This window comes from Petromyzon marinus, chromosome 38 (genome assembly GCF_048934315.1).
Source record: "Petromyzon marinus isolate PM22_M1 ecotype Great Lakes invasive population chromosome 38, UKy_Petmar_22M1.pri1.0, whole genome shotgun sequence".
NCBI classification, from domain to species: Eukaryota; Metazoa; Chordata; class Hyperoartia; order Petromyzontiformes; family Petromyzontidae; genus Petromyzon; species Petromyzon marinus.
Window position 1 is genome coordinate 6,337,737 of NC_133704.1, and position 18,118 is coordinate 6,355,854.

General features: G+C 48.3%; 1 protein-coding gene across 2 annotated transcripts in view; it reads right to left on the reverse strand.

The window, feature by feature from the left end:
• The window catches only part of LOC116950205 (uncharacterized), a 55,037-nt gene extending 37,201 nt beyond the window's left edge, over positions 1–17,836 (reverse strand). For both annotated transcript variants that reach the window (XM_076072595.1, XM_032967809.2), the window contains exon 1: positions 17,484–17,836. The gene's annotated coding sequence lies outside the window, so the exon portion shown is untranslated. The remainder of the gene's footprint in view (positions 1–17,483) is intronic.
• Between the last annotated feature and the right edge of the window lie 282 nt (positions 17,837–18,118).

The following is an 18,118-nucleotide window of genomic DNA, read 5'->3' on the forward strand; positions in this document are numbered from 1 at the left end:
GACAGCACGATATTTTGTTACACCATTCGGGGACTTTTGAAATTCCCCTGCCTACGCTACCGCGTATATGTGTTCGCGGTTGTACCGTATAACTCTCTGGCGTGTTTTTTTTAGGGTTTTGAAGTTCGGCTGAAACGTCGGGCATCGTGCTGAGCAACACGCGGTGCGGATGCACCTCTGCGGCCGTCTGGAACGCTCTTCCTTCCGATATTAGGAAGCCACCTGGTGCTGTGCACTTTTGAATCCAGATTGAAACCTCATTTCTGCAGAATTACTATTTGTGTTTAGTTTGTTGTCATTCCCCCGCAGCTCCGATGAGCACGGTTGGCTAGGTAGGGTGCGAAGGAAGTTCAACGCACATAGAGTTCATACGCGCGCATCGGAGAGCTCGACCTTGCGAAAGATACCCATTCATCCACACGACGGAGATGTGGCTGCGTTCAGAATCCTACGGAAATCTGCGTCGATGTATCTAATTATGAAAGCGCGGCGTTCCGTTTGTCAGTCTACTAAGTTATGAGAGCCTTTGCGAAGGCCTGAATCAAAAAGTTATAGAAAGTGGTCCGCCCCGCCCCTCCCCAGATGTGGAGGTTAAAAGTTGATCCAACAAATTTTGATTTAAAGCTTTCGTGACTGCAGTGATTCATATTCTTGGTTCTTTTGGTAAAGTCACGATGAAGGGAAACAATAAAATAATAAAATATATAATAAATAAATATCATGCAATATATATGCAACCTTATTGTTTTATATATTTTTTATTATTTTATTGTTTCCCTTCAACGTGACTTTACCGAAAGAACCAAGAATATTGATCCAACAAGTTTACAACAATTGTCGACCCCCCACCCCTCCACCAAAAAATAATAACTCCCTCCCCCAAATTGTCTTTACTTTATTATGTTGCAGGTATATATGCCTCCACACACTACATACAATAGAGTCTATAGTATTATCTGCACACATTGGGAGGGGGGGGGGGACATCAGTGGGGGCGAGACACGAAGCGTCGAGAAGCCCTCAACAGGAGTCACAGAGTAAAGGCGGTCGCAAGCCACCGAAATTCGTGTGAACATGAATCTTGGAAGCTGCCGTGGGGGATTGAGAAGCAGTGCTGCTGAGCCGTCAGCGCTCTGGTGGTGTACTCGCTTTTTATCCTGGCTTGTAATCCTGGCGTTCAGCTGCCTGTTGTGTGAACAGAGTTCTCAAGCGTAGCCACTTGATGGATGCAGCCCGGCCACCAATTGGCTATTGGAGAGGGAAACAATTTTTCACATAACGTTTAAAAAAAAATTCAATAAGTTTGACTCTGAGAATGAACAATGAAAGTCGTTCATAGAGACGAGGCATTCCGTCGTAAGCAATGGAGAAAAGTGAACACCATGGACTTGAATAGGGGCAGTGTCTTAGCAGTGTGGAATAGAGATAAGAAATACATTTATCTGTATAAGATCTCTAAATGATTAGGAAGGGACGCCAAAAACTAAACTTTTTTTTATTTTACCAGCTAAGGCCCCCTGAGCTATGTAGCTCTTTTTCAGAAGCGACCTGGTCACAAATAAAAGCTCAACGAAGTGGCTTATCATGTGGAAATGCATGACATCCAAATAACCTAAACGCATGTTTCTAACTGTCGAGGTAAAAACCGAAGGACATGGAGAAAAATCCACGTGAACAAGGGGAGAACACGCAAACTCCAAATATACAGGCGTCAGGGTTCGGGATCGAACCCACGACAATCCTGTATACCAGACGAGGTAGTTAACATCTCACCAAAATAATAATGTGCGGCCTTTTGTTGTCAATCCATTGCTGCGTGAAGGCCCACTGGTGCCTTCCAGTTCAGGCGGTTGTTTGACCATACTTCACCACCCTGGTGAGTGCGGGTTAGCACAATCACTGACAGGGTGCGTGCAGGAACCCGTTAATGTACGTTACTTCCATGGCTGGGGGATCAAACTCAGGTCGCCAGGTTCATAGCGCAGTGCACTACCCACTGCGCCACCAACTCCACCACTCCAGGAGCAGGGTTGTAGGTGCATATTTTTGAGTGACAAAATTTCCGAAGAATGTTATTAAGTACACGATGAATCCTCAACGCACTCGAAGGTGTGAAGACCCATATACAGGTCACAGCGTGAAACTATTTACACTGCCAAATTACACAAAATATCGAGTTAACCATTTAATTAACAACAAACCAGGCATCGCGCAGCAGCATCGTCAGAGCTGACGACGGGGCATTCCTATGGAGCATTTTTCTTAATTAAAAGTTTAGGAGCGAACGTGGAATATTCCGTACATGTGTTTACCCCCCTCGACTCCCCCCGGCCTCCCACCGCTCCCAGCAGCGCGTGTGGTGGTTTCAGCCACTTGTCACGGCGTGAGAGATTGGCAGGGATTAACATTCCAGGAACGCAATAAGCGACGGCGATTACAGGCGCGCGACGGCGTGGGCCCTCATGCGGGTGGTTTTCAGCAGCGTTTTGCACACCTGGTGCACAGCGTTACCTGGACAGGCTCCACCATACAGCATGACACCTGGTGCACAGCGTTACCTAGCTCCACCCTACAGCATGACACCTGGTGCATAGCGTTACCTGTACAAGCTCCACCCTACAACATGACACCTGGTGCATAGCGTTACCTGGACAGGCTCCACCCTACAGCATGACACCTGGTGCACAGCGTTACCTAGCTCCACCCTACAGCATTACACCTGGTCCACAGCGTTACCTGTACAGGTTCCACCACACAGCATGATACCTGGTGCATAGCGTTACCTGGACAGGCTCCACCATACAGCATGACACCTGGTCCATAGCGTTACCTGTACAGGTTCCACCACACAGCATGACACCTGGTGCATAGCGTTACCTGGACAGGCTCCACTGTACAGCATGATACCTGGTGCATAGCGTTACCTGTACAAGCTCCACCATACAGCATGACACCTGGTGCATAGCGTTACCTGGACAGGCTCCACCATACAGCATGATACCTTTCTAGATTTGAAGCTTTTGTGACTGCAAGGATCCATACTTTTTGGTTCTATTCAGTAAAGTCACGTAGGTAAAAAAATAAAACAACAAAAATCACGACGTTTCGGCCACAACACAAGCAGCCTTCATCAGGTGAAGGGACCAGCCTGTCTCGAAGACTGCGCTGGAGTGAAACAGAGCCAAGCTCAGACTACGACCTTTAAGCTGTGTGAGAGGGATTAAGGTGCTTCGACAAAGGAATTAGCATAAAAAAAATTAGCATTTGATTGGCGGACTTAGCATGATGAAAGGTGTAGCACACGGCAGTGCACCTTTAAGCTGTGTGAGAGGGATTAAGGTGCCTTGATAAAGGAATTAGCGTAAAAATTAGCATTTGAATGGCGGACTTATCATGATGAAAGGTGTAGCACAGTGATCGGCACCGGCAGTGCACCCGCCTGTGCTGCGAAAGTTTGGGGTACCACTACTTGAAAAAATATACTGTACCAATGAAAATTAGTTTAATGTTTGGTTCGATTTAGAACATCTTTCCAATGGTTGCTTAATTTGAAACCATCTTCTCGGTTGAAATTGTGTCTGTGTTTGTAGATCTGAATTGCCTCGTGAACAAATCTCTGATAAAAACCTGTGGGTTTGCAAAGAACCTTGGTTTCGGAGAAAATTATATCGTGATACCTGGTGCATAGCGTTACCTGGACAGGCTCCACCATACAGCATGACACCTGGTCCATAGCGTTACCTGGACAGGTTCCACCACACAGCATGACACCTGGTGCATAGCGTTAACTGGACAGGTTCCACCACACAGCATGACACCCGGTGCATAGCGTTACCTGGACAGGCTCCATCATACAGCATGACACCTGGTGCATAGCGTTACCTACACAGGCTCCACCATACAGCATGACACCTGGTCCACAGCGTTACCTGGACAAGCTACACCATACAGCATGACCCCTGGTGCATAGCGTTACCTACACAGGCTCCACCGTACAGCATGACACCTGGTCCACAGCGTTACCTACACAGGCTCCACCATACAGCATGACACCTGGTGCATAGCGTTACCTACATAGGCTCCACCATACAGCATGATACCTGGTCCATAGCGTTACCTGCACAGGCTCCACCATACAGCATGACACCTGGTCCATAGCGTTACCTGAACAGGCTCCACCGTACAGCATGACACCTGGTGCATAGAAATAATGTGGTCCTGCTGCTGCGTCAAGAGTTGTCCAACAACAACAAACTCAACACAGTAATGACTACCACTTGACCTCAAAGGAATACATATATAATAGGCAACTGTTCGGGCAATAGGAATTCTTCATAGAACGCATTAAGAAAGGAAAGGAATAGTCGCCGAAAACATCGCCTATTACATAACTCTGGAGTCTTGCTTTTTGAGTGTTATTTGCTGTCCTTATCCCGCCCCTCCCATTAGCACGGTTGGCGACGTACGGTGCGAAAGAAGTTCAACGTACATACGTGTATGCTTCCTTTGGGTTGGAGGAACGGTGGGTTCTTTTTTTTTGGCGAACGTGTAGAATTTTGAGTGAACTATAAAGCGATTTACTTTTCTCCCTTTAGATGGAGATGTAATTGCTGTCCGGGGAGCACTTTCTTTCAGCGGGCAGTTGATGGCACCAAGATCCATGAGTTGGAATGTCGGACGCTTTCTTGTGCCTTTTAATTCTGTACAGAATCTACAGCGAAAACGTGGAAAAAAAGTGGTTGTTTTTTTTTGCTTTAACACTCATCTCGTTTTGTTGTTTACAATTCCTTGGTAAATAAAAAAAATGACGAAGAGCAAGCGGCTCGCAAAAGATTGCAAGTTTAAAAAACCTGGTTTGTGGTTGATCAGACTAATCATCACTCGGGGGGAGGCGGGTCGATAAAATAGTGGGGGTTGGGGGGACGATCGAGACCGTCACATTCCGCCGTATCCACAGTGCGAGTCCGATCTCACTTGCAAACTCCTTCTCTCACCGCCCAAAAAAACCCCCCCTCGGTCGCTTGCCAGCTGCACAACACCGTTTTACAGTGCAAGTAACAATAACAAACGCAGTGTTTTTTGGATGGTATTGGATATACTGCGGCTGCCAAACTGATGAAGTCATCGAGGGGGATTATCTGATGCATCGCGGTGCCGGCACTGAGAGCCTGAATGTGGGCAACTGATTTGCGCGCAGATTACGAGCGGCTGCGTGGCCAAAAGCAAAAAAAATATCCCCACTCGGGGGGGAAGGGGGGGGACAAAGCGAGGTGGAGGGGGGCGAGCGAATGAGTGAGTTTAGGTGGTGGTGGTGGCGTGTGTATGTGCGGGCGGTAGTGTAGCGGTTAGCGCACTGCTCTTCGAACCTGGCGACCCGGGTTCGATTCCCGCTGACGGCCAACACCGGTGACATCATGGCCTCCCCTAGGTCAACTCAGCCTCAAACGAGTACCTGGTGCGATGTATAAACATCGCCACTGCGGAGACAAAGGCGGCCGGGCGTGTTGTTAGCCACCCACCCCCTCGTGTGCCGTGCTGGCCTATAATGGTGCTCGCTAACAGCGCTTGCCCCTACAGGCTGTTAAGGCTACACGGGGGGGGGGGGCGGGGGGTCTTTGTGTGTATGTATGTGTAGAGGTTTTGTTCATCTCAATCCGCTGCTTTTGTACGACAGCAGATCGCTATCTGATGCGGCTTGTCACCCGGTTAAAGATAACCGCTGGCTCCCTGCGCCCTGGCGTACATCCCCCTCCCCCTTCCTCGTTCGCTCGTGGGCTGTCAACATTTCTCGCTCCATTGGCGGCCAGGTATAGGAGGACCATCGATGCGTTTTCGTCGTCAGGGGCTCTTGCCGAGACACGCGAACTTAGCTCGTCCGTAACCCGTGCCGCCTTGCAAGTCCCAGCGTAAGATTGATTTTTAGCGTTTTTGTTGTTGTTGTCTTGTTATTTAGCGAAAGTATGACGCCCAAATGCTGCGGCTGTCCCAGGTGCTAGTGTTTGTGCTGGCACGAAACCTGGTCCACCCGAGTTCGATTCCCGCTCACGGCAAACACCTCCGATTTGGCATTGTTGGCTACGTACGGTTCAACATACGTACATACAGTGAAGATTATCTGAACCGGTCCCAGGATTCTCCTAGGTTGACTCAGCCTCAAATGAGTACCTGGTGTGGTCTTTAAATATCGCCGCGAGGAAGACAAAGGGCGGTCGGGCGTGGTGCTGGCCACCCACCCTCTTGCGTACCGTGCCGGCCTTCTAAGATGCTACTCACTAACAGCACTTGCCCCAACAGTCAGTTAAGGCTATACGGGGGAATCTTTGACTTTGACGCGTTATTTCCTTCAGCAACGATTGTCCCGATCTTTTTGCGCCACATTCTGGCAGCTTCTTCAACTCACGTCGTTCTAAGGCATTGGGCAATTTTTTTTTTGCCGAACAGCACGCGATGCAAATGAAACGCACGGGGGAGAAAGGAAAGAGCGGTACAGTAGTCTTGTCGATACATACCAAAGTGGAGGGGGTAAACGCGTTACTTGAACTGCGAATGCAAGTCCGTGGGGGCTTGCTGGCCAGGAAGACCTCGCCAGAAGGAACGATGACCGATTGTCAAGAAGAGGGAATGGAGAAGCAGCCCATGAACGCAACGCGTCTGAGAGGAAGCTCGACCCGTGGAGATGGAGCGATGATAATTCCATTACTGTTCAGGTGCTTGGTGGAATTCGTTGTTTTTCCCCTTTGGTTGCATTGCACAAAACGTGAGAGATGGCGATGAGTCGGGGGGGGGGGGCCTTCATCCAGCAGTGGATTGATCATGACTGATGATGAAGTTGCATGAGCAGTGAAATAAATAAATACGAATGGTCACAACAAGTCGCAGACATGGCGTATTTCTCAAATTTACAATGGATTCTTCATCATCAATCATCACCAGCAGCAGCTATCGTTTATCCACTGCTAGATGACGGCTTCTCCATGCAGTTGCCATTCCTCACGGTCCAGTGCAGCTACCATCCGTCACGCGCGCGCACAAGAACTGATTTCACCGCTCATTATTTAGGTGTTCGTGTTCTTCTTTAGCTCAAATCAAGAGTGGTGTCCTGCTCAACCGAGCATTGAGCCGATCTCATCTTACTATTTACTTCCCTGAGCCAGGGGTGGAAATTCCGCATTCCTATAGTGGGGGGGGGGGGGGGGAGTCTCTCCATAGGACAACCACTGTTGACTTCCCCACAAGATGGTACCTATTGTATCGACCCAAGAAGGATTATGGTTCTGAAACAATCCCCAACCAGGAGGACTTCAACTTGCAACCTTTCCGACTGCGAGCCGCTCTTTCGCTGATTAAAAAAAAAATTGTCTTGTTCTATTGCCACATCGCTTTAAATCGTGGGTTCTGCAAAGAATTAAAATAATTGAAAAGCATTACTTAAATTATTTTTTGCAAACGGCACCATTCCCAACGTCGCTTAACATGTGAAACTTATCAAAGAGAAACTATCACCGCGTCCCATACATAGATACATATTAGCTGCTGATGTTTTTTTGTTGTTAATGGAATAAATACTTCCCGTGCGCTGCACGGATGGCCACGTTCAGATTCATAACGATAACACTGACCAGTGACCCTGCTGACGAGACACCGAATGTCGAATCCGGCCCAGCAGTTTTGCTTGTCTTAAATCAGTACCGCTGAAATCCTGCACTCCCAGAAGGCAGTGGGGATTAAGAGTTATGTATAAAAAAAAATGTACGTGGAGAGACGCGTAGAAAAAGGCATTATCTGCTTTTCTATATTGAAATAAAAGATCATTATTTTAAGTGCTATCGTGGACAAAATGTTGCCACGTCTCTCCTTATAACATTTACTGGTGTGTGTGTGTGTTTTTTTGTCAGGTGAATCAAAAATAGATCGAATTATCTTTCAGAAGACTGAGTGGGTTGAACGGTGGTGCAGTGGTCAGCTCACAGTGCTACGAATCCCGTGAGCTGAGTCTGATCCCCCGTCCCGGCTAACATCAGTTGCACGTTGTATCTGAGCTGGTTCAAGTTCAACAATTCGTATTGACTAGTATAGTATGGTGCGGTATTGTCAAGTAGCTCACGTGACCAGCAAAAGATAGGGTGGCCTTCATCGAGAAGTGGGTTGATAAGTGTATAACTTTGTACTGTTAGGAAGTGATAGCGCATCCAATACGAGGACTCCTGCCAACTTCACCAACATGCACTGACAAGTGCTGCGAAGTACGATCGAATAGCCCACTCACGGACCAAACGCAGCATGGTGAGGCCTTCATCCAGCAGTGGAATGACCAGCGGGCTGTACGTTGTGATTGTGCTACGATAAATTACTTCAAGAACGCAGAACGATCTGGAATCTCTCCCCCCCGCTCACCTTCCTTTCCGCTCCGCTGTCGCCCGACTGCGTCACTAAAAAGTCATTTCGGCTGCAAGAATGCGCGCCAGATGTGCCTCCCATCTCCGGGATGATTTAACCGCTGAGGTCGCAGCTGATCTGCCCGGGCCAATTTCCCGCGCACGTTCCCGTTGGGCTCTGACAAAGGGCAACGCGCTTGGCCCGTGAGAGACGCGGGTCCCTCCGTAGGGCCCACAGGAACCTGCGATTGCATTGTCGGCAGGCAGGCAGACGCTTTGGGGAAGTGGACTTCGCGCGATACCATTCTTCGCGATGAGATATTAATTTGGTGATTATCGCGATATCGGTTTCCCATGCGTTTGTAATTTTTTTTTTTTATTTGACGATTGTGTTCGTGCTGTGGTTTATTTTGCGTTGTTCTGTCACGATGCGATATCAAATTTTGGCAATGTCGAATCGTCGAGTGCTGTAATGGTTGGTAGTAACAATAGACGAGTGATAATGGAGCGATTGTCCACCAATGAGCGAGCGAATCAGCGAGTGAAAAGTTCATTGGAACAGTTACCGTGGTAGTAGCGACAGAAGGCTGCCTGCCTGCCTGCCGGTGTGCGAGTGACCGCGGTGAATCTGCGAGCGAAGTTCACGCGAACGGTGGCCGCGGTGAGTAGCGACGGACGAGCAGTCAAGATCGCGGCGGCTAGCGGTAGCGAGCAACGCGGCTCGCTTACAGGCCTCACGGCATCTTGAGGTTATCCCGAAGCTGGGTATTTGCGGAATCTGGACAAACGTTTCACTCGGAATCTCTGAAGAGCTCGGGGTCCGCTTCGATGATGTTTTTTTTTTTAAAGGCATTTGGCAATGTCTTAGCGGGGGGGGGGGGGGGGGGTCATTGCAAGCGCAGCGGCGACCTTCTGGAGGCTAATGCTGACTGCCGTGGTGCCCCCACCCCCGACCCTGGCCGGCACTGTAAAGTCTAAGCCGCTGCAGGCTGTCGAGCCCCCCAAGGATGGGCACCTTTCATTTATTTATTTGCAAAGGAGGAAGAAAGGAAAAAGAACATCTTGACGGCGAAACGAGGTCGCTGCCACGTGGATGTTCATGGTCGCACGTTCGATTCGATCTCCCCGGCTGCACTGCGAGTCCCCGCGGCGACCCCGGGTTCGATTCCCGCGTCGCGGCCAACGCCAGTGACGATTGCATCTGAACCGGTCCTGGGGCTCCTCTAGGTCGACTCAGCCTCAAACGAGCACCTGGTGCGATGTGTAAACATCGCCACGAGGGGGACGAAGGCGGCAGGACGTGGTGTTGGCCACCCACCCCCTCGTGTGCCGTGCCGGTCCTCACAAGGTGCTGCTCGCTAACAGCACTTGCCCCAGAAGCCTGTTGATGCTATACGGGGGATCTTTTTGTCTTTGTGTACATATCCTCATGCAAAATCGCCTCGGCCTGGGTTTTCTGGAAATTCGATTAGGACGGTTATTCCGACTCAGGCTCAAACAGCCCATTCATATCAATAAAAAAAATGTGCATTAATAATAATAACCACATTTTTTCGATTTAAAGCTTTCGTGACTGCAAGGATTCATTTTCTTTGGTTCTTTCGGTAAAGTCACGTAGAATGAGAATAAAATAATAAATTGATAAAATAAAATAACACAATAAAATTATCACGACGTTTCGGCCACAACACAAGCGGCCTTCATCAGGTGAAGGGACGAGACTGTCTGGAGGACAGCGCTGGAGCGAACACAGCCAAGCTCAGACCGCGACCTTTAAGCTGTGTGAGAAGAAACAGAGCGCCTTGACAAAGGAATTAGCATAGAATTTAGCATTGAAATGGCTGAGTGATTAGCTTGTGACTGGTCACAAAAATGGCTATGTTAAAGTCAAGGGGTGCCTCTGTCAAGGGGTGCCTCTGTGGATGTGTATGCTTTAACTTTAACATAGCCATTTCTGTGACCAATCACAAGCTAATCACTCAGCCATTTCAATGCTAAATTCTATGCTAATTCCTTTGTCAAGGCGCTCTGTTTCTTCTCACACAGCTTAAAGGTCGCGGTCTGAGCTTGGCTTTGTTCGCTCCAGCGCTGTCCTCCAGACAGTCTCGTCCCTTCACCTGATGAAGGCCGCTTGTGTTGTGGCCGAAACGTCGTGAGAATTTTATTGTGTTATTTTATTTTATCAATTTATTATTTTATTCTCATTCTACGTGACTTTACCGAAAGAACCAAAGAAGAAAAACCACATTCTCTCGATGATAAGACGCTTCGGAAAATAAGACGTACTTAAAACGTTGTGCCCGGGTGCCAACAAAGTTATACAAATATATTCACACACATACATTCATACATGCTTACCGTATTATTATTATTACAAGAAGCACCCCCAAATATTGATTTAAAATACGGTTACGGCAGGGGGCAGGAGGGGGTAGTTTTGGGGGGGGGGGGGGGGAGCGACGCGGATGGCGTCATCATCCAGAGTATGTGGTAGCTGTCAGATAATGATTAAAGAAACTGCGTCTTGGCAAATCGTAATTTCTCGAGGCTTCCTGAAGTTTGTAAACTCAAGCAAGACGACTTGGATGTTTGGCAAGTTGTTGGTTTCGGTTATTTAGTTAATTCGTGCAATGAAGTGGGGGGGGGGGTGTAGGGAGGAGGAGGGGGGGGGCTCTTTTGGCCCCTTGGCTTTACAGCGCTATTGCTGTTTTCACTTGCACGGATTTTGTTTTTGTTAGCTTGCTGCTCATTGCCAGAAAAATCCTAAAATAAATTTAGACAAAAAAAAAATCCTCCAGGATTCTGTCAGCACTTTGCTCAACATCCGCGATTTTTTTTTCATATTTATATAAACGATTCTAACAAAAGCAAAGGTCGCAAGTGTTTCCATACTTTTTGCTTTTTTTTTTCAAGCGAACGAAGCCGGATGTTTCACTGCAATAGTTATAACAAAATGTACTTTCGCAATCTGTCCGTAAATAAGTAGATATTTAAAACAAACTTTTTTTAAAACACGCTTTAATGAAATGTACCGTACGATAATGGCAGAACTCCACGACTCAATGGAAGTGGACCCGATGCTTGCCATAACGTAAGGAACCGTGGCCACAATTACAGCCAACGTCATTTGAGCGTGGACAATTAGACCCAAGCCGAAACATAACATATACAAACTAATGTTTAAAAATATATATTTTTATGATAGAATATAGTATTGTCATCAGTATGACACAAGTATACCAAGTTTGCAATCGATACCACATTGGGAAGTGGGTTAAAATTTAGTTACAAGATTTGAGGATACAACAACGACAACAACAGGCAGAGTGAGTTAATAAAAAGCTAGTAGTAATAATAATAAAAATAAATCCAGCGACATTTGAATGGCGGTGCGGTGGTTAGCGCACAGTGCGATCGATCTAGCAAACCTGCGTTTGATTCCCTGCGAGGGCGGCTAACTTCAGTGGCAAGTGGTGTGTGAAGTTACCCCGGGCACCCTTCATCATCACTGCCACTTTGCCAACACGCACTGACCAGTGTGGTGAAGTATGGTCAACCAACCACCCCCACCCCCCCCCCCCCCCATGACCGACACGGCGTTTAGAGCCTTTCATCCAGCAGTGGATTGCCAAAAGGACTGTAAATGTTCACGTGTTTCTAACTTCAGTGTAACGTTGTGCGATGCAAAGTATGAAGTAGCTTATCGCTGCAAAAAAAAGAGATGTCGCATCTATAATTTGAACGTTAGTTGTATACTATACTATTGTTAGTTATATTATATTAACGTTAGTTGTATATTATCGCTGAATGATTTTTTTTTCTTTTAATGAATTCCTTTCCATTTTTATCAGAGCAACGTTTATTTTCGGGAATCGTGTTGAACTATCCCGAGTTTTCCCAAAACGTTCATTTTTGCATGGAATTTGTATCATGTGTGTAATACTTTGTGTGGGTGTGTACACATATATAGCCACGTTCTGTCCACTTCAATGTTACACGTCACTTTAAGAAACATTACGTAGTTTACTGATGATTGGGATCATATAAATATGTAAGTATTGAGCATGAGACTTCAATAAATGTTCTACTTCAAGCTGACCCTGCCCTATGACTCTGCCGATGATGGGAATATTATTGGGATCCATATAATTGTTAAGGTATATTTTTTTTACAAGTACTTGAGCACCAGAAGAAACAGATTTCGAACCCTTTTAGAACATAATTATATTTTACTGTGTATTATATTTTGCATATTTATAGAAATTCCTGCACAGGTTTTCCACGGTTGTGCCGCACGATCCTCCGATGTGTTTATCGGGTCATACAGCGTGTTCTGTGGCACGACGTTTGACGTTTCGCTCCACGTGCCAAGGGCTTCTACCGAATGGTCTCCCAGCTTCAGGAGAAGCTCCCAGCACGTGGAGCGAAACGTCGGACGACGGCCACAAAGCGCATCGGAGAACCCTCAAGTACGTACGTATGTTAAACTTCTTTCGCGACCGTACATAGAACATTTTTCATTTTTCCATTTAAAGCTTTCGTGACTGCAGGGATTCATATTCTTGGTTCTTTCGGTAAAGTCAGGTAGAAGGGAAATAATAAAATAATAAAAATAAAACAATAAAATTCTCACGACGTTTCGGCCACAACGCAAGCAGCCGTCCTCAGGTGAAGAACAGAGCTGTCGGAAAGACAGCGTCCTAATGAACACTGCTAAGCTTGAAAATTTTTCAACCAAATATGCCAAATAATTTTAACTACTCTATTTTGACATTCCTTTTTAGTGTTTTTTTTTGTGTTATTGCGGAGATAAGAATAATGGCTACTCTGCCATCATGCATGCTGTCAACAAACCCTGCATAAATGGACTCGTGAAAAGAATCTGTCCAGAGTGAGATTTCGGACGGCGAACGCAACTATATATACATTTATCCCGTCACGGCCGTGATGTATACCAGGTTTAGAGCCTGGCCACGTAAAAATGTCATTGCCACGGACAGATTGTCAACAGGTCTATTGCATTCCACCCACAAGACACCCCCTTTCTGTGATAGTTAAACTACGCTCTGATGCTTACCAGAACCAACTTTTTTTGTAAATTGTTATGCTTTCGCCTGCGAGCCGACAATAATCCACTACAATTTCGGGATTCATGTAATGTGGAAACGCGACCGCCATCCTAAGACGTGCGGAGAGATTTCCGCTGCTCGGGTCAGAGGCGGAGGGGACAATTGAAGTTGTCGAGCCAGCACCTGGGCAAGGGGAGTCGACAGCCCCGATGGCTGGGCGACGGGGACTTCCAGAAGAAGCACGGGAGGCAGGGGAGAGTGAGCGACCTTCCACTGGGCAGCGGTTGAGCGGAGGCTGCGCAAGAAAGCGTCGGTTGCATGGGGCGGAGAGCGTGCGGAGGATGGTAGAGAGAGGGGAGAGGTAGGAGAGTGCGTGGAAGGGGAGTAGTGAGATGAGAGGGGAGAGGTAGGAGAGTGCGTGGAGGGGAGTAGAGTGAGATGAGAGGGGTGATGTAGGAGAGTGTGTGGAGGGGAGTAGAGTGAGATGAGAGGGGAGAGGTGGGGGAGTGCGTGGAGGGGAGTGGAGTGAGATGAGAGGGGAGAGGTAGGAGAGTGCGTGGAGAGGAGTAGAGTGAGATGAGAGGGGAGAGGCAGGAGAGTGCGTGGAGGGGAGTAGAGTGAGCTGAGAGGGGAGAGGTAGGAGAGTGCGTGGAGAGGAGTAGAGTGAGATGAGAGGGGAGAGGCAGGAGAGTGAGTGGAGGGGAGTGGAGTGAGATGAGAGGGGAGAGGTAGGAGAGTGCGTGGGGGGGAGTGGAGTGAGATGAGAGGGGAAAGGTAGGAGAGTGCGTGGAGGTGGGTAGAGTGAGATGAGAGGAGAGAGGTAGGCAGGAGTGAGTCCATGGCGGATCTTACAGACCGTGAGTGTGATCTTGAAATCGATCCGGGATGTAATAACACAAGTGCGAGTTTAAAAGCAACCAGCGATGTGTGCGATGACTGCCTTCGTTCCGTGTCGTGTGTTCTCTATAACTTAGATTTCCTATGACTGTGCATGTGCAGGGTGGGTGTTCGACATCATCGTCAACCGTACGAAGAAGAAGACTATGAATGTTTGAAAAGTAATTTGACGAAGCCCACTTGAGTTACAGCATTTTTTTTTAGATATATTTGAGATATATGTTTATATTTGTGCTGCCGTTGTCATGTCTCCTGTAATGTGGTCATTCTGCTCCGAGTTTTTCATAGTTTCCCTGCTATATTTTTTTTTTGGGGGGGGGGGGTTGTGTATCTTTGGTGACCCAGGTCAAGGTTGCAAGTGAGACTCATCCTGCGGTAATATTTGTGTTGTAAAAAGAAAAAGGTCAAAGTGATGTCCTGCAAAAATGAGCATTGAGTTGCTACCCGTCTGTGTACGACCCTGAGCCAGTGGTGGAAATTACACAGTCCTATGACAGGGGCACGAGTCTATCCATTGGAGCAACCACTTTTGACTTCTTCACAAAGCGATGTTATTTTATCGACCACGGATGGGGGGATGGGGGTGATGATTGGCTGAATCAACCCCCAACCAGGATTTTTAACTCGCAACCGTCCTACCGTCTTCACCTGGTTAACTCAAGTCGACGAAACTAAACGTCGCGTGGTCCGCACATGAGCCCTCTTCGTGAATTTGAGAGCGTCACGGAGCGCCGCTTAATCGGCGTCACGGCTGCTCGGTCGACGCACTTTTTGTAGATTTTGTAATCGGATCCCCGTTTCGTTTACGACGACGCCGTCGCTCATTGGGAGTCTGCCATTGCCGGCGCATCGGACGGAACGACGTAAACCAATAACGTGGCGAGCGGCGGTGCCAGGCAGCATCCAGCAATTTATTGCCGGATAATTGGACCTGGCAAAAACGAAACGAAAACTTTCGTTGGCCCGGAGACGAAACCGCGTCCCGAGTTCGGCCTCCCCGTATCAATTTCCAGCCCCCCCCCCCCAACCCCCCCCCCCCCGGTCACTCGACTCCCACAACGACTATGCATCGTTCACTAAGCGAGGCATTCCGTCGTAAGCGATGGAGAAAAGTGAACACCGTGGACTTGAATAGGGGCAGTGTATTAGCAGTGTGGAATACAGATAAGAAATACACTTATCTGTATACGATCTCTAAATGATTCGGAAGGGACGTTCAAAACTAAACCTTTTTTCTTTTTACTGGCTAAGGCCCCCTGAGCTATGTAGCTCTTTGTCAGAAGCGACCGGGACACAAATAACAGCTCAACGAAGGCGGCTCATCATGATCACGTGGGAATTGAGAACAACCAAATAGTCTTTGGGTCTTTCGGTCAAGTCACGTAAATAGAAAAATAATAAAATAAAATAAACTACGACATTTCGATCACAACACAAGCGGTTGTCATCAGGAGGTGACGAAAGCTTGTGTTGTGATCGAAACGTCGTAGTTTTTGGTTTATTTTATTTTTATTAATTTGAACCTATCCACGTGACTTTACCGAAAGATCCGAAGAATATGAATTGCTGCAGTCACGAAAGCATTAAGTCAACAACTAAATACTCTGAACGCATATTGATTCTTAATGTGGAGAGGAAAAACCAGAGGACCCGGAACAAACATTTAACGCGACAACGATGAGAGAGACACGCAAACTCCAAATATACAGCAGCAGGCGTCAGGGTCGGAATCAAACGAAACGACCTCCTGTATACCGAGCGAGGTAGTTAACATCTCGCCACCGCGGCGATGTCCCGCCCTTTACTCCACGTGCCATGCCCGGAGCTTCTTCGAGATTCAGTTTGCTGAAGAAGCTCCCCCCAGAAACCTGGAGCGAAACGTCGGACACGACGCCGAGCAAACACGCCGCTAGAGCACCGACAAAAAAAACAAACGTCGCAAGAGCTTTAGGGCACGATCGCGAAAAGCCTTGGGCGAGTGCCGCAAACTCTCAGCCTGGACGGCAGTCAAACCCGAAGACACCGTCTCTGCAATGTGCGTTACTAATGCACGGCGCCCCACATCTTTAACATTAATCACGGGGTAAAAAAATATATATACAACTTCTGCTTTTGCATTTGCGCGTTTGTCGTAGTCGTTGTTAAACTTTGACAGCAACATCACGGTACACGTTCCTGGGGAGACGTCTGAGCTAAGAGTTGGAGAACGGGGGGGGGGGCGTGGGGGGGGGCTGTGGGTGGCAGGGGGGGCTGCGGAGCGTGGTGGGAAAAGGTTGAGGTTTCAGGAAATGAGTCAAGATTCCCGTCCGTGCGCTCCAAGACATCTGTCGCGGTGCACAATAGAAACTGGGAAAGGGCCCTGCACTCCGACTGGTTGGGACTGGAGCCAAAAGGGAGCGCGCTCCTTCCCCTCCTCGCCTTTCCCTCCGGGAAGAAAAAAAAAGTCACGGTGTATACATCGACGCAAAGGTCGCCGAAAAGTCAATACACGATATTTAAATATATATTTTACAACAAAAAAAACTCGAAACAATAACAATCAGAAACGGTAACGTTGCCTTGGTGAAAAGACGTTTCCCGTTGCGAACAACAATAACAGCATGTGCATAAACGATGTAGGCGCGGAATAACCACCTCCCAGAAAGAGTACTTTTCAATGCGCTACAATCAACGGTTGTGTAAGTGGAAGGTTAGGAGGCATTTTTTTTTTACAGTTATTAGCCCACTTTTGTTTTGTACGTGTTATACAGAACACGACGACAAAACCACACGTGTGTTGGGGGAGGGGGGGGCGAGAGAGGGGGAGGGAGGGGTTCATCGTGGGGGAGGCCTTCATCCAGCAGGGAGGCCTTCATCCAGCAGTGGATTGACAAATTACAGAGTGTGGACGTGGGTGCACGTAAAGTGTGCCCTGTGGTACACACGGGACAATCAATTTCCGCTTTCACGAGCCCGCGATTGTGACAATTCAGGGTCACAATTTCATTCGCGTTTTGGCACATGGCACGTAACACGTGGCGGAAACCCACACAAACAAAATTCACACCAAAGCACCCATGGCCCTTTGCTCTTCTACAGAAAGAAGATAAGAACGCCGGCATCATCAAGACAAAAAAAACAACAACATAAATTCCAAGAGTACCGTTGATATTGGGGGGCTTTTTTCTCTCCCCCCCCCCTCCCTTGTGGAAGTCCACGCGACGGGATGAGCTCCGTGGGCCACTCAGCTCAGCCGCGGAAGGTGACAGCACACGGGAACGGGGTGTCCACGGGCCGACCACAGGTGCTCCGGCCCAGCCACCTGTGGACGGGATGCCGAGGCTCAAATGTCCCCCCTTGGAACCTCCGAACCGCGACGCTACCTCTGCCGCCGCCGCCGCCGCCGCCGCTGCTGCTGCTGCAGAGGCGATCGTCAAGAAGCATGCTCCGGAAAATGCAGAGGGCGAGCCAGAGGGAAGGGCGGGTAGCCCCGGTCGCTTTTTGAGCACGGGCTGGGAAAAGAGCAAACTCTCTTGCTCGACGAGTTGGGGAGGAGGGGCCGAGCCGGGGGACGTGGCCAATGCGTGGCCCCGTTGCCTCTCTCTCTTCTCGGTCGTGTCCAATTGGGCAATCGAAATCCACTTGTGCAGCACCGGTTCAGATGTTGTTTATTGGTTATTTTTTGAGTATGTGGTTTTGGGTGGTTGCGGGGGGGTTGTGTGCGTGTGGGGGAGGGGGGAGCGGTGGCGCTGCGGTTAGCGCCCGCTCGATTCCTGATCACGGTGAACGTTTGCGAGG